The sequence below is a fragment of the Felis catus genome, chromosome B2 (genome assembly GCF_018350175.1).
Source record: "Felis catus isolate Fca126 chromosome B2, F.catus_Fca126_mat1.0, whole genome shotgun sequence".
Taxonomy (NCBI): Eukaryota; Metazoa; Chordata; class Mammalia; order Carnivora; family Felidae; genus Felis; species Felis catus.
The window spans coordinates 87,424,745-87,440,456 of NC_058372.1; the positions used below are offsets into that span (position 1 = coordinate 87,424,745).

The window sequence follows — 15,712 nt, forward strand, 5'->3', positions numbered from 1 at the left end:
TACTCCAGGATATTTGTTTCCTTCTTTTTTTTTTTCTGCCTTCCTTTTTCCTCCTTTATTCTAGGTTGTACTTCTGAGATGGTTTCTACAGTAGAGAGAGGGGAAGAAAAAGCATATGAAGGAAGATAAAGGACCAGTGCTTGGGACTACACTTGTTAGTTCTAGGCATATTTTTTTAATTGAAAAATTCTGCACGCAGTTGTAAGGAATATTATGTAGAGATGCATCTACACTGTGGATATAAATGAAGTGACTACCCAGATGAGAACAAATAGAGGCTATTTATTTGTTCCAAGCTTCCTAGCCAGCCACCATCACTTGAATTCAACAGGTATTCAAAGGCAGGCAGGGGAGTAGCAAAGCTTTATGGTAGAAAAAATGGAAGATCCCCAGTAGCTCTGGCTGGAGATTGTTGGCAGGAGGAAACTGGAGGTGGGTTAATTGGAAGCAGGGTACATTGGGTGTTTGGTTTGGAGGGCATATGTGACTTTTACTACTTGATCCTTATTTGGAATGGTGGCAAAAATTCAGGAAAATGGAAGTTACTGAATAAATCTGGACTATTCTGGGACAATTGCTGCAAAAGTTTGGTTTCCCATGGTGGTTGCTCCAGAGGTTATGGGTCAGAGTTCTGTTGTCTGACATTGTCTTGCCATTATCTATTTGAAATATAGTCCCTCAACACTTTATTTAGTTTCTCCCAATGTTAACATTTTTGCCAAACTATGATATAATATCACAAACAGGATATTGACATTGCTACAATCTACTGATCTTATTCAGATTTCTCCAGTTTTATTTATACTCGTGTGTGTGTGTGTGTGTGTGTGTGTGTGTGTGTGTGCGTGTGTGTTCAGTTCTATATAATTTTATCACATGTGTAGGTTTAGGTACACCACCATAGAAAAGACACTAAACAGGACGGTTCCATGAACACAAGGATCTCTTGTGTTGCTGTTTTATAGTGACACGAACTTCTTTGCCATCTTTAAACCCCTGCAACCACTGATCAGTTCTCCATTTGTAAAATTTTGTCATTTCAGAAACGTGTAATATAATGTATAATATAAATGGAATTATGCAGTACGTGACCTTTTGGGACTGGCTTTTTTTTTTTTTTTTTCATTCAGCTTAATCTTCTGGAGTTTCCTTGTTTGCTTTCAAAAGTTTTAATTACTCATGTAATACATGAATAAATTCTCCTTGTGAAGCATTAAAATAGTTAAAATAAGGTTAAAGTTTCCTTTAACTAAAAACACTTTGAATTCTCATCTCCTCCCTTGAAGCAATTATTTAGTCATTCTAAAATGCTATATATATTTTTATGTATAATATATCATATATATATTTAGAATATATATATATATCCTATATATTTTTTTTCAAAATTCTGTTGCTGCAAAAAAGCTTCAATGGACATCCTTGTACATACTTCCTTGTTTGTTTCTGCCAGTTTTTTGTTTGACACCTAAAAGTGGTATTGTTGGGTAACAGGAAATGTACAGTGTAGATATCGACAACTTTTCCTTCAAATTGGCAGTACCTATTTATATGCCTAGTTGTCCCCCAAAATGAACATTCCCTCAGATTGTCCAATGTCTGATAGATTTAGAACTTAATTCTTTTCTGCCAGTCATCTAAATGAAGAATGCTATCTCATTCTTGTTTTAATTTATATTTCTCTGGTTAATAATAAGTATCTTTAAAAAATGCTTATAATCATTATTTGCCCTATTTATAATTCCTGTCTTGTGGTGTTCTCTTCATGTTCTTGTTCTAGTTTTCTACTGGTTAGTTATCTTATTGCCTTCTCATTTATTTTGGCTAGTTGTCTTATTTTTCTTCTTGATTTAGAAGAGATTTTAAAAACAATGTGTTCCGCACACTAATTCATTGTTTATTGTACATGTATGTATACATACACAGAGTTTTATTCTATAACAAGTCTCTTAGCACAGTTTTGTCATTTTATTTATTTATTTACTTTTTTAAATTTATTTTTGGGACAGAGAGAGACAGAGCATGAACGGGGGAGGGGCAGAGAGAGAGGGAGACACAGAATCGGAAGCAGGCTCCAGGCTCTGAGCCATCAGCCCAGAGCCCGACACGGGGCTCGAACTCACGGACCGCGAGATCGTGACCTGGATGAAGTCGGACGCTTAACCGACTGAGCCACCCAGGCGCCCCCAGTTTTGTCATTTTAAATTTGATGTTCAATTTATCACTTTCTGTATCTTTTAATTTTTAAAAAATTTATTTTTTTAATTAATTTTTAATTGTTTTGAGGGAGAGAGTGTGTGTGTGCATGCAAATGAGTAAGGGAGGGTTAGAAGGAGAGGGAGAGAGAGAATCTCAAGCAGGCTCCATGCCCAGCATTGAGCATGATGTGGAGCTTGATACCAACCTGAACCAAAACCAAGAGTTGGTCGCTCAACAGACTGAGCCACCCAGGCACCCCTCTTTTTGTGTCTTTTTGGAGAAAGTCTTCCTCCTTCTCATTTTTAAACCTTACATTTTCTCAAAGTGGTGGGATATTTTGTGTTTCCCAGGCTTCAGGGCAGGTTTTCCCAGGTACCATGTTCTGGTTCAGGTCTCCTCTGGTTGCTATCTTAGCTATGGTGTCTTCTTGATCTTTTCATCTAAAGTGTCTTGACTTATTTTTGATCACTTAGGGGATGTTGCAAATATTACTCATCAAGAAGAGAGAGTTACCTTATATTTTCCAGTCTCATTTCTTTGTGATTCATGTGGACAGCTCCACCTTCAGAAAAGCCTGATAACATTGAAAGTACATAAAATTCCAAAGACAGAATTTTTAAAGATACCGGATATGTGAATAATAAATTCCAGAGGAATGTCAACAACTAAACATCCAGGTAGATTTTAATTCCTCTCAAGACAGATCAATAAAGACAAACTTGATGATTATAGGTATGGCTGATTTTGAGCTATCCCGTTAAAACCAACTTGCTATCTGTTTTCTGTAGAAATGAAAAATTGCCTGACTTTTACAGTAAACGTTACTTAAAGAAAAATTTGCCCTATAGTTTTTGGCCAAATAGCGGGGGTCAGATGAAAGCCTTTGGAAGCTAACAACTTTGGCAGACCCCCAGAGTTTAATAGTATTAATGTTGTAGTTTTGTAATAAAAGTTTAAATTTATTTAAATTCTCAAATAGATTATGTCATTTGAAGAGATAGGATAATGGCAAAAGGAATGTAACAACCTTGAGATTTTTAAATATTGATTTTGGAAACACTTCACACTAAAATCATTTAATGTAATAACTAGTTGATCCAGTTTTTCTTCCCATTGTATTCATAATTCTTACGGAAGTATTTTAAAGCATAATAGGTTGCCAGCAGGAGTTTAAGTAGTAAAAATAAAGAATGGATGTCATTATAATAATTTTTTTGGGGGGGGGATTTCCTCCAACTCTATTTCTGTATTCAATAAATGTTTATTTGTGCATTTATAGTTATATTCATCACTATGCCTTTTACCTAAATTTGTTTACTATCTATAGACTCAAGTATAACTGCTAACACATTTTCACTGAGAGATGACAAATTTGTTATTTTTATACTCCAGTTGTTCTTCTGCATTCCCTAATTTTGTCAGTGGTGTCACCATCCATTATTCACTTAAATAAAAAAACTTCCTGTTATATTTGGATTCTCTTCCTCATCTCCCATATCCAATCAGCTGCCATGTCCCTTTGATTCTGCTTTTTAATTTCCAAAATGATCTTTTCTCCATCTCTGTTACTATTGCTAGTTTTCAAACTGGCTCCCTACCCTGTGTTCTCATCTCAACGCTCACCTAACTCAGCTGTCTTGTATTTCATTTTAGTCTAGGTTTTCCCCTAAAGCTGATCCTGAGAACAGGGCTCTTATGCAGGTGGTTTATTTTGGGAAATGATCCTAAGGAACATGGGTGAGTGACTGAGAAGAGTGAAATGAGCAAGAAGGGAATGGTGATCCATGGATGTGCTATTGGGCTGAGTTTCATTGTGGGTGTTTAGGGTTCTATCCTGCTAAGCAAATCCTAAGGAGCCCTGTAGAACATTCCCCAGAATTTTATACCCACAGGATGAAAGAGGGGAGTATTTATCCACTAGCTTTCATCTCCCTCTGCTCAAGATTTGCTTAATAGGTATTAACTTGTGCCTTTCCAGTTTAGTTGGACAAAGCTAACATGGGGCACAGCAGAGAAGTTTGATTACAGAAAGCAAGAGAGTAGGGCTGGCTTTGTGGGTGTATTATCTGTTAGTGATCTGTGAGGTCACAGGGGGCCAGACTTTGAAGGTCCTAATGCTTTATTTAATGGTATGCTCTCGTTGTTTTGAAATTCATAATTAGTTATGAACAAGAGATCTCACATTTTCATTTTCTACTAGACCCCACAAATTATCCAGTCATTCTTGCTAGAGACAGACAGTGGCCCTGAGATAAAGGTCTGCCATAACAAAAGTTGTAGTGAAAATTTTAGCCAAGAAAATGTGAAGTGAGGCTTAAGAGGTATCTAACACATATTCTTGGTAGTGTATCTATAACTATGTTTCTACTCAGGAATGTATTAAGCAGGATGATCTAGCAAAGACCAATAGCCATCCTGCAAAGGAGAGTCCAAGGCTTGTTCTTCCAAATCTATTCAGAGCATGTAAGCCTGGGGCCTCTCTCCCAGAGCAACTTTGTAGCCTGTAATTCAGGCCTAGTGACCACAGTGTGCTGGCCACTCAGGTTAAATGTAAGAATGAGGGCACAAGGATTTTCTGATAACCCATCCTTCCCTGGCACCTGCCAATTTTGACTTGAAGGGCTCATCTTCAACTTCAGCTGGGAAGAGAGTCCACCCAGGGTGGGGAAGTAGGTTTAGACTGGTGGGCTGGGAAGTACACCATTTTTGTTTGCCTTTTTTTCTTCTCCAGTGTGGTGATTCTGTTTAACCCTGGGCTTTGAGGGAAGAAGGAAAGTGCAATCACCAAGAAGTGATATAGGCTATTTCCTAGTAAGTATGCCCTTCCTATAACATCTTTCTCTTACCTCCTGCATCATTTTAAGGAATGTAAAGGAAAAGGCAAAAAAGGTCTTTGTGTGAGTGTATAATCTGAAGTGCTGTATCCTCGACCCTGTAATTTTTTTTTTAATTTTTGTTAACATTTATTTATTTTTGAGACAGAGAGAGAGCATGAACAGGGGAGGGTCAGAGAAAGAGGGAGACACAGAATCTGAAACAGGCTCCAGGCTCTGAGCTGTCAGCACAGAGCCTGATGTGGGGCTTGAACCCACAGACCGTGAGATCACGACCTGAGCCGAAGTCGGACGCTCAACCGACTGAGCCACCCAGGCGCCCCTGTAATTTTTGTTTTTAATGTTTATTTATTTTTGAGAGAGAGAGAAAAGGAGCAGGAGCAGGTGAGGGACAGAGAGAGAGAGACAGACAATCGGAAGCAGGCTCCAGGCTCTGAGCTATCAGCACAGAGCCTGATGCGGAGCTTGATCCCACAAACCATGAGATCATGACCTGAGCCGAAGTCAGTCGCTTAACTGGTAAGCCACCCAGGTGCCCCAACCCTGTAATATTTTTGCTGGGCAAACACTTTTGTCAGCTCTTAAATATCTACGATCTTAGAATGTTTTGATTGATTCTAAGATAAACATTTGTTTTTAAGAAACTAGGAAGCACAAAACAAAAAGAATATATTTTCTCTTTAAATGAGAATTACCCCACAGGTTAGGGACATGCCAAATTTTATTTTTTTTATGGTTGTGAAAACTGTAATGTAGTAGAGTGTAGTGCATAGAAGGTTACTAACTTTTCAATTAGAAGAACATCTAGCATACTAAATATGAGCATGAGCCCAGTTTGATGTTTTGCTCTTTGAATTGGCAGTATTATTTTGGAATTTCAATTGTACCAGAAATGTAGGAAATCATTATCAGTTCCTTACCTTTCTCTCCTTTTTTTTTTTTTTTGAGTGTGTGGCTATGAAGAAATGGGAATGACAAATTGTAATTGTTTAGGCCTCTTTAAAGAACAACAGATGCCAAAAATTTCTTTTCCAGTCAAAAGAGCAATAGTAACTACTTTTGCTCAGATTATGGAAGTAGTTGTTATTTAAGTGTTTTTTTTTTGTTTTTATGAATGTCTCTAGCTGTTTACATGTATTCAGGTTACAAGTAAATCATTGAAGAGAAAGGTCAAAGGATTTAATAAGATTTTGTTCATGCTAATATGTACAAACCATGTGTTTAGATTCCTTTTCAGAGTACAAATACAAATGTTACTATGTGTATAGACATATAAATAAAAATAAGAATGATTCAAACATATGGGTATGAGAAGTTCCTTTTTTTGGTGTTTTTGTTGTTCTTTCTCTACAGAGGCATATAGCTACACTCAGCTGAACACTGGATTTTTCTTTGTGTCACTGTTGTAAATTAACTTATTGTGATTATCTCCATGAAAACTGATGACAAATTATTTTTGAAAAATGTAGATACATTCATCATCATCAGCTGTGATCAGCTGCAGTAAAGATGCCCTTTGAAAATGAAGTGTTCTGAATTAAGATGCTTAAAAAGTACAAATAACAAAAACCAAGTGACAAAACCCCCAGCTTTTCAAACTTGGTACATGAATGTGTCCATTTTTAATGAAGAAAATGAGGCCAGCATCAGTTGGGGACTTTCTGAAGGACACATTGTCCTGTACCAATTAGTGATTTTCAGTGAGAGGAGGCCAGAAGACGGTGGCACAGTCCTTCGTCCTGCTGCCAGGTGGCGCTGTGCAGTAGTTGGTGCAGTCTTCTGTAAGGCATAAAATGTCTGCTCCTACCCTAGTTGTACTGCTGACCATAATAACTGAGTCTATTAGAAGTGTGAAAATAAACTTATTTTACAAATTTCTGAGTCATTTCAATATAACTATACTTAAATAGGTCTTAATCTTTACATTTAGTGAGATTCTTCTGTGGTTAGTGAATGCATCTTAAAGAGTGAATAAAAGACTCATGGTTTCCAGAATGCACTAACGTCTTTCATTATAAACTGGTGCCTCATGCCTTCTAAATACTCTGCTTTGAATATAAATAAAGCAGTATTAAAAATAAAATGCTTCTGTTGCCAATAGAGTGCTTTTTTACTTTGGAATAGTCAGACTGGAAGGAATTTGAAGGCAATGAATAGAGGAAATATAGCATTAGTTTAACATGTATAAGCATACACTTAAAAATACATATATATATTTAAAGAAAAGCTTTCTGTATATTTTTTTTCTTCAAAGCAAGTATATGTTTGCCCATTTTCTTCCCCTAAGGATGATTACAATCATGCTTAAAATGGTCAATTTTCTGGTTGATTATTTTCTATTTCAGCATGATGTAATTAGAAGTTTTTTCTTTGTTATTATAATGACCTGACTTTAAAGTTACTCCAAATTAATCTTATATATAGAAAGTTTTTGAGACTAGTGCAGGTGGCATACATCAGATGAAAAATTGTTTTAAATGTTGGATTTCTTCTTTTACCATTACAAATTTAAATCTCCAAAATGTGTAAATGTATATCTGTTTTAATATGAAACACTTATTAGAAATATGAGTCAATGTTAGCGTTTTGGTTTTAAGAGATGGCATCTAAAAGATGTGAGCATTTTTGCAATTTTTATGAAATAGGACAATTTTTCCAGTTGCCAACCATCTTATCTCTTCATGTTAGTTATGTAGGCACTACAGTGAATAAACAGTTTAATTTATGGATGTATCTTGATTGTAGTGATATTTATGAAGGTCTCTAGTTTATAGAGAAAATTTCTAGAAAGGGAGACATGTTTTAGCAATAATTATTAAATTTCCCATACAAAATTCATCATGACAATATAAAGAAATCATAGTAGTATGAATCCCAGATTGTGAGTTAGTTTTTTGGTGTTTGGAAAAGTAAATGTTTTTTTAATTGAATATTAATTGATAGGAATATATTTCTTAAATGTGTTCTTATCAAAGATCCATACTATGTTTGCAATAAAATCAAATAGAGATTGGACAAGAGCTGTGGCTTCAAAGAGTTTTTAGTTAAATAAATGCCTGAAAACCCTATTCAAAAGGAATCACAGAATTAAAGGATGCTTATTACACAGTTACTGAGAACAATACAAATATTTTAGGAGAGAAGTTAAACAGAGTACTGACAAATCCCTATGATATGCCACTTAAATTATGTTTTCAAGAATATATAAGGGCATGGAAAAATGCTTACCATTTATAACTGGGGAAAAAGATAGGTTATAAAATAGTATATAATCTATATCTCTGTAACATATGATGAATCTAATTGCATGTATAATTATGATAAAATATATATTTAAAGTATTTCAAAGATTTTTCCCCAAGATATTAAAAGCAATTATTTCTGGGTAGTAGGATAATGAATGATTTTTTTTTATATTGTGGAAATTTTCTTCACTACATGTATTAGTTTCATAATATGAAAAATGCATTTTATTTTATTTTTTAACTTTTTAAAAACTTTACTTATTTTTGAGAGAGAGAGAGAGAGAGAGAGAGAGAGAGAGAGAGCAAGCCTGAGCAGGGAAGGGGCAGAGAGAGAGGGGGACAGAATCCCAAGCAGGCTTCGTGCTGTCAGCACAGAGCCCAATGCGGACTCAGGAACTGTGGTATCACTACCTGAGCCAAAATCAAGAGTCAGCTGCTAAACCGACCGAGCCACCCAAGCACACCATCCCCACCCCCCACGCCAAAATGCATTTCATTTCAAAATGGCAACATACATAAATAATATTAATAGTATTAATGTGAAAAAGTGTTTACACAAACATTTTATTGTCAATATGTTTTAGGAAAGTAGTGAAAAATCAAGTTATTTCCAATGTTACTGATTATTATCTTCCTGTTTCCCCCAAACCCAGGACAATATCCAAATGGTTCTATTTTCTATAATTAGACTTTTAAAAACATCTTTAGCTGTAATAAATTTTTATTGGCTTGATAAGTGAATTCCTTGTATATAGTTTTAGATGCATGCTTAATTTTGTCTTTTTCATGAGCTCTGATTTATAATACAATTGACCCTTCAAAAACACAGGTTAGAACTGCGTGGGTCCATTTATATGTGTATTTTTTCCCACAAACACAGTATAGTACTATAAATATATTTTCTCTTTCTTATGATTTTTGTAATAACATTTTCTTTTCTCTAGCTTACTTTATTATAAGAATACAGTATATAACTCATGTAACATACAATATATGTATTAATCAGCTCTTTATGTTATAAGTAAGGCTTCTGGTCAACAGGAGGCTATTAGTAGTTTAATTTTTAGGGAGTCAAAAGTCGTACATGCATTTTCAACTATATGGAGTGTGGGTGCCCCTAACCCCCATGTTGTCCAAAGGTCAACTGTATATAGGTGAAATGGAGATGATAGATAGCATGAATTTATGTGGCTAAATAAATTCCCTTGAACAGTGGTTTCTAGGTTGAGTTTTGTGACTAACTGATATAATTTACTGAGCACTGTGTGCCAGGCATTGTGATAATAGTGTTTTAAATATTTTCTCTGGATTCCTATGACAAACTCATGGGTTTGGTATTGCTATTTCCATTTTACAGAGAAGTAACTGAAGCTCAGAAAGTTAATGGTCCACCCAAGGTCACAGGACTAGTTAATTACAGAGGAAGGATCTGAAACTAGGTCTTTTAGATTTAAAATCTGTTTTCCTCTAATTATAAGTCAGTTGTTTGACCATATAGACAAATTAATTTCTGGGATTCAATTATTTTCTCATCTTTAAATTGAAGGACTTGGACAAGGTGGATGGGGCTCAAAGTTTTCCTAATAAAGAGCTACTTTTAGTATTTTTAAAATTTTATATTTGATTTTGGGACCTAATAAGAAAGGGTCCAACTTGCTGAGGGTAGAAACAGCTGGAAATTGACAAGATGTAACTTTTAAATTACTGGTAGATGGGAATTGACTGTGGGGTTTCTGGGTCCTCCAAGGGACTATAAGACAATAATAATTTGTGATTCTAAATGTAAATTTTTCTGGCTAAAATACATGCTAATTAACCTTATAATTAAAAAAATACATATTTAAGGTCAATTTTAAAGAGAGTCTAATAACAAGGTTTAACAGTAGTGTGAAGGATTTCTTGTAACTGAGTAAGAGCAGAATTACTTATTTGTTACAAAAAGACCAATAGCATTTAAAGGAAACAATTGTCAGGTTGAGAACAATTCATCATAGTGAAATAAAGTAATGCAATGAAAGGAGAAATAATAGAATATCATGATGGGAGCATGGACTCTATATTTGAAAATATTTTGCTCAGAGCACTTTGATACCAGGAACAGATGAAGTGAGTGACCTCACGGGGCTTTTCTAATTTCTGTGATTCCATAACAGAGCACTCTGAAAGTACCTTGCTTATGACACTTCTGGATTTACATTTTACCACGTAATGAACTGCTGAATGATTTTGGTCGAAACAGTTTCCCTATTATTGCACGAGTCATCTCATTATCGAATGGAACAACCCCTGTGTGCTTCACAAAGCTCAAAACCGGAACTTGACTGTAATGATTTTCTAAGTTCATTCCATAATCAGTGGTGCAATGCTTCATATTCATATCCATAAATATGAAAGGTCCTGGTGACTCCACATGTGACCAATATTATATGCCATTGAAATTATGCAATTTATTTTTGTAAAATACAAAAAATGACCAGAATGATACAGAAACCTTAGAGTGCAGATTTTCTTTTTATTAGCACTCCTCCCGTCCCCATCTCATACAGCACCCAATTTAGGACAAAGACAAAACGAAAGTGTATCTTGAATATGCATCACAGGTTCCAAAAATGAAAAGAAATTGGATTTGGATAGCACTTACTCAATAGACAGATATGATACATGGTAAGAAGGTGCACTGTCTGCCCTGTGATAGATTAAACTACTTTGTAGGAAAATTACTGTGAGCCAGTCACCACCACCACCGTGGCTAAATCTTTAATAAAATTCTCTTCCATATTCAGGAGTGAGGTATGAAGTACACAATAAGCAGAGTGAAGTAGAGTGCCATTTATCAAACACCGGCCAGGTCTGTAATCTTCTGCTTTATCCCTTCTTTGTACTTTATTTGTCTTTATTGTTGCAAGGAGGGATATTTACCCAGAGCAGTGGGCATGAAGCCCATAAACCTCCTCCTTCCCCTCTTTCTCTCTTTCTTATTCCCCCTTGTCAGCCTTGTCAGTATAATTTGTTTGTTTCCTTCTAGGTGGTCCTTTGCTTGTTTGGCATTCTTTTCTCCCTTCTTTTTCTCTGCCTTTCTCTGCAATGTGCATTCATGCTATGGGAAATGACACCAAAGCTACCGGAATATGCAATGGGAATGCTAACAGCTACCATGAAGGACTGTCCAGGATGCATTCGGTAATGACTTTGAATGCCTCTTGGCAAGATAGCAGTGTTAAAATGTTGTAGACAGCCCCTGGGTGGCAGTGCACAGCTAGTCCTGATACCAACAAAAGCATTTTCAGAGTAAAGATTTTATATGTGAGTGTGTACATATGATATATAGGATATATGTGTTTATATGTATGCATGTACACATGACATATATGTATGCATGCTATGTATATGCTATATGTGTGTACATGTGATATGTGTGTATAATTTGTATGCATGTGTATGACACATGTGTATCTATATATGTGTGTACCTTATATGTGCGTACACATATATGCACTACGTGTTTATCCATTTGACCCAAACTAATGAACTAAAAAATAACTTCCCTTTGAAAGATATAAACACTCACTCTAATTTATCCCATGTTTCTTAAGTACAGTAATGATAATAGTGATAAAAATAACTTGTATCTTTTTTAATCTAATGCTAAAAATTTTCTAGATATCCTAGTCATGTAATGACATCTAAATTATTTTTAAAATCATGCAAATATGGGTTCAGATGCAGTGGAAGAGTTCAGAGGATAGTGAGAGTATGGCTGGAGGTGTTTTGTGCCCCTCAAATCTGCACACTGCCAGTCTATGCAGCAGCCTTGGGGGTAAATTATTTTTAGTACTATTATAACCCTTTTTTATTATTTGAATAGCAGTTTTATGACAAAACATTTATATTCAGGCTGCCTTTGTACTTGACTGAAAGAGAGCAATCATAGAGAGTGATAAGGCAACAATGGTAATGATAACTGCATTTATAAAGACATACAGAATTTAAATGGGAGTTCTAAAATAGACTGGCAGTAGTTCTCTACCTGAACCTGGAGCAGAGATGGGCAAGGTTCTTGTGGCAGAGATGCCTTTGCTATTTGGGGGCAGATGATGATATGTAAGTGTGTGTGTGTGTGTGTGTGTGTGTGTGTGTGTGTGTGTGTGTTCCTTTGTCATTGTTTCTTCCTTTTAGTTAAATGTACTTGCTAGGTAGATGAAGGGTTAGCAATAGCAGCATAGGGACATTCTATATTCAGATTAACTATTATCATAATTTTGTCAGACTATGATACAATGTGACTGCATTTCTGAATAAACTATTTAACTCAAGTATGAGTTCTTAGAAAAATTGTGAGTTTTTTGCTCTTATCTAGCATTGGTCTATTTCTCTGTCTCCTGAGAATCTACCTCTTATGAGAAATTGAAAATTTACTCTGTGAAAGAAAGGAGCATGGGAATAGGAGGGACCCCATGTCTTTAAACATAATTAAACAGTAAGAGGCCATTCTGTTTACTTGATATCAATGTTTTCCATATACTTTTATAGTTTCATTAATTTTCCCTGTTCCTAATGTTCTGACCATAAGTAAAAGCTGAGCTGCTTCTGGTCCAGTTACATTCTTTTGTTTTTATTTTTAAATACGTGGTAAGTATTAACATTCTTGATGTAACATAATAAAAAGGGTTGACGTTGTGCAATTGCCTTGTGATGTACATAAAACTAAAACTATACAATGTGGGATAGAAATAGTATCTTCTCTTCCCAAGATATCCCCAAGGTCTTTTAAAATCAGCCATATATTGCCAAAGTCTATATTATGTCTTTCTTTGCCTCTTCTTTTCTTCAGCAAAGTTAATAACTTCTACATGAAAGGAAAAAAATCAATTTATTTACATTCCGCCTTGATTCAAAAAGAAATTAAGGTGGCTTACAAAGATACATAACATAAATTTAAAACAAAGTGAGGGAAATGAAGCCAAGGTAAAGCCAGAGAAAGGAAGGGCAGAGCATGAAGTGTGACTATGGAACCAAATGCCCACTCTGAAGCTCTATGTATTGGTCACAAGTGAGCCACATGTTTAGTCCTCAGCTCTGTAACAACCAACACAAAGATGGAAATAATTCCAAGATGCGTAGAATCATCATCAAGAGAATAAACTGATTCTTCAGGAGATGTGCAACTATTCCAGGTACACAGGCTCATGAGAAATTTAACTCCTGGGTTTTCATAGAGCATTGTGTAATTCAGGGAAATCTGTTTCTTAACTGTAACCTATGATTAAAACACACACCAGTGTAATGAGAACTAGTTTTTTGTCATGTAGCATCTTGGTAAAGGAGGTCTGTGAAAGCTAATCTAGGTTTGTTCATTTTTTTTCAGTAGTCATTTTTGAGTGTCTCTTATGTGTTATCTGGAACCAAAACATATGGGGAATGGTAATGTTAGAGATGTAGACCCTGCCCTCATCAAACTTGCAATCTTTCCTTGACAATCGACATTGACGGATTAGTTATAGGTGGGCAATGGGAAGTCTTGCAGGTGGTCAGTAGAAGAAGGTTTAGATTTTGTCTGGTCATCTAACCTAATCCAGGGTCAGATATCACAGAGGCTAAAGAAATACAGGGACTTCATAAAATTTAGACATTTCTGTACAAATGACAATTCTATGAATCCAGCTTTTAATTTGTGTCAAGTAGTGGTGGCTTCAAGACTGTACCTCCTGAAAAGAGTCTGAAAAGTGCTTTTATTCTCTGTTTCCAGTTGGGAGCAAAGCCACATGACCCAGGGATCAGTTGGCCTGTGACTAGGAAGACAGTGAAAATTGAATTTCATATTTAGTCGTATTCTATTTGCCCATATGGAGGAAAAAGAGAAAAAAGTGTTTATAAATGCATTTTGATTGCTTAATTCTTCCATTATGGGTTCCTTATCTTTTACAATATGTTTAGTCTTTTCTTTAACATACTAACCTGTGTCTGTAGTATTTTTACACACATTCGCTATTGTCAGTCACTGTTAACAGCATGTTTCAGAAAAGAAATTGTTTAGAAGGAATAATTATATACCAGGAAGATACATATTCTATATGGAAAATAGCATTTTATGGCATGAAAGAAATAGTTTACTTTTTCATTAATAATCTAATTGGACTGTAAATGCCCCTGTTGTGTTTTATTTAACTTGTTATTAATAGTATTCAGCACAGTTTCACTTTCAAATATAGAGATATAGCATTTCAAATGATCTTTTTGATTCTGTGTGTCCCTAGGAATTATCATGTTTGTTTTTCCAAATCTATAGTTATTTCCCTTCACGTGATTTATTTGTTTCTCTTTTGGAACTGGTTGTGAAAATAGTTGGAGGGAGGAGAACAATGTCTAGCAAAAGGATTATGAACCCAATATTACGATGAAAGAATGAAAAAAAACCCCAAAACTAGTGAATTCTAGCTTCATGGTAAGATAGAAAGAATACCTATTTATTAAAACTGTTTTTTTTTATTTTTCAATGTTTGTTTTTGAGAGAGAGAGAGAGAGAGAGAGAGAGAGAGCGCATGATCGAGCAGGGGAGGGGCAGAGAGAGACTGAGACACAGAATTAGAAGCAGGCTCCAAGCTCTGAGCTGACAGCACAGAGCCTGTTGTGGGGCTCGAACTCACAAGCCATGAGACCATGACCTGAGCTGAACTTGGATGCTTAACCAAGGGACTGAGTCCGTAAGAGCCCCTAGTAACTGTTTTTAGATAATAGGCGACACAACTTATCAACACAATTGGTATTTAACTGAGTGTCTTTCAAACATGGAAGGGATCTGGCAACTTCACCCAGAACAGTGATTCCCAAGTCTAACCATTTGATTAGCAGTCTTCCTTTCTTGCCTCACTTATATACATAGGCCCTGCAGCCACATTAAGCATCCCCCGACATTTTTTCTCTTTTATTCTTCTGTCTTTTTTGGTCCAAAGTAATGGAATAAAGAAATTATTTTTATTACTATTGACTTGAGTTTAGAGAGGTTTAGAAGAGCTCTGTGTGGGGTAATAGAACTTGTCTCCTGCACACTCCCATCCTAAGGAAACCAGAATTTCTTTCTTTAAAGTGGGTATGTCTGGGCGCCTGGGTGGTTCAGTTGGTTAAAGGTCTGACTCTTGATTTTGGCTCAGGTCATGATCTGAAGATTTGTGAGATCAAGCCCAGCCTTGGGATTCTCTATCTCCCTCTCTCTCTGCCCCTTCTCTGCTCATGTGCATGGGCTCTCTCTCTCTCTCTCTCTCTCTCTCTCTCTCTCTCTCTCTCTCAAAATAAATAAACCTTAAAAAAAATAAAGTGGATATGTCAGTAATAAATGGGATAGGAGATGGGCAGTAGTTTCATCTGTCTTCTGGATAATCCAGAAATATAGTTTTATGTATTTTGGGGGGGGGGTAATCCAGAAATCTCTTGACCTTT

At 35.7% G+C, this 15,712-nt stretch overlaps 1 long non-coding RNA gene across 3 annotated transcripts in view; it reads left to right on the top strand.

Moving 5' to 3' along the window:
- Positions 1-15,712, top strand: part of LOC111560502 — a 415,346-nt gene that overhangs the window by 195,301 nt on the left and 204,333 nt on the right. The window lies entirely within an intron of this gene.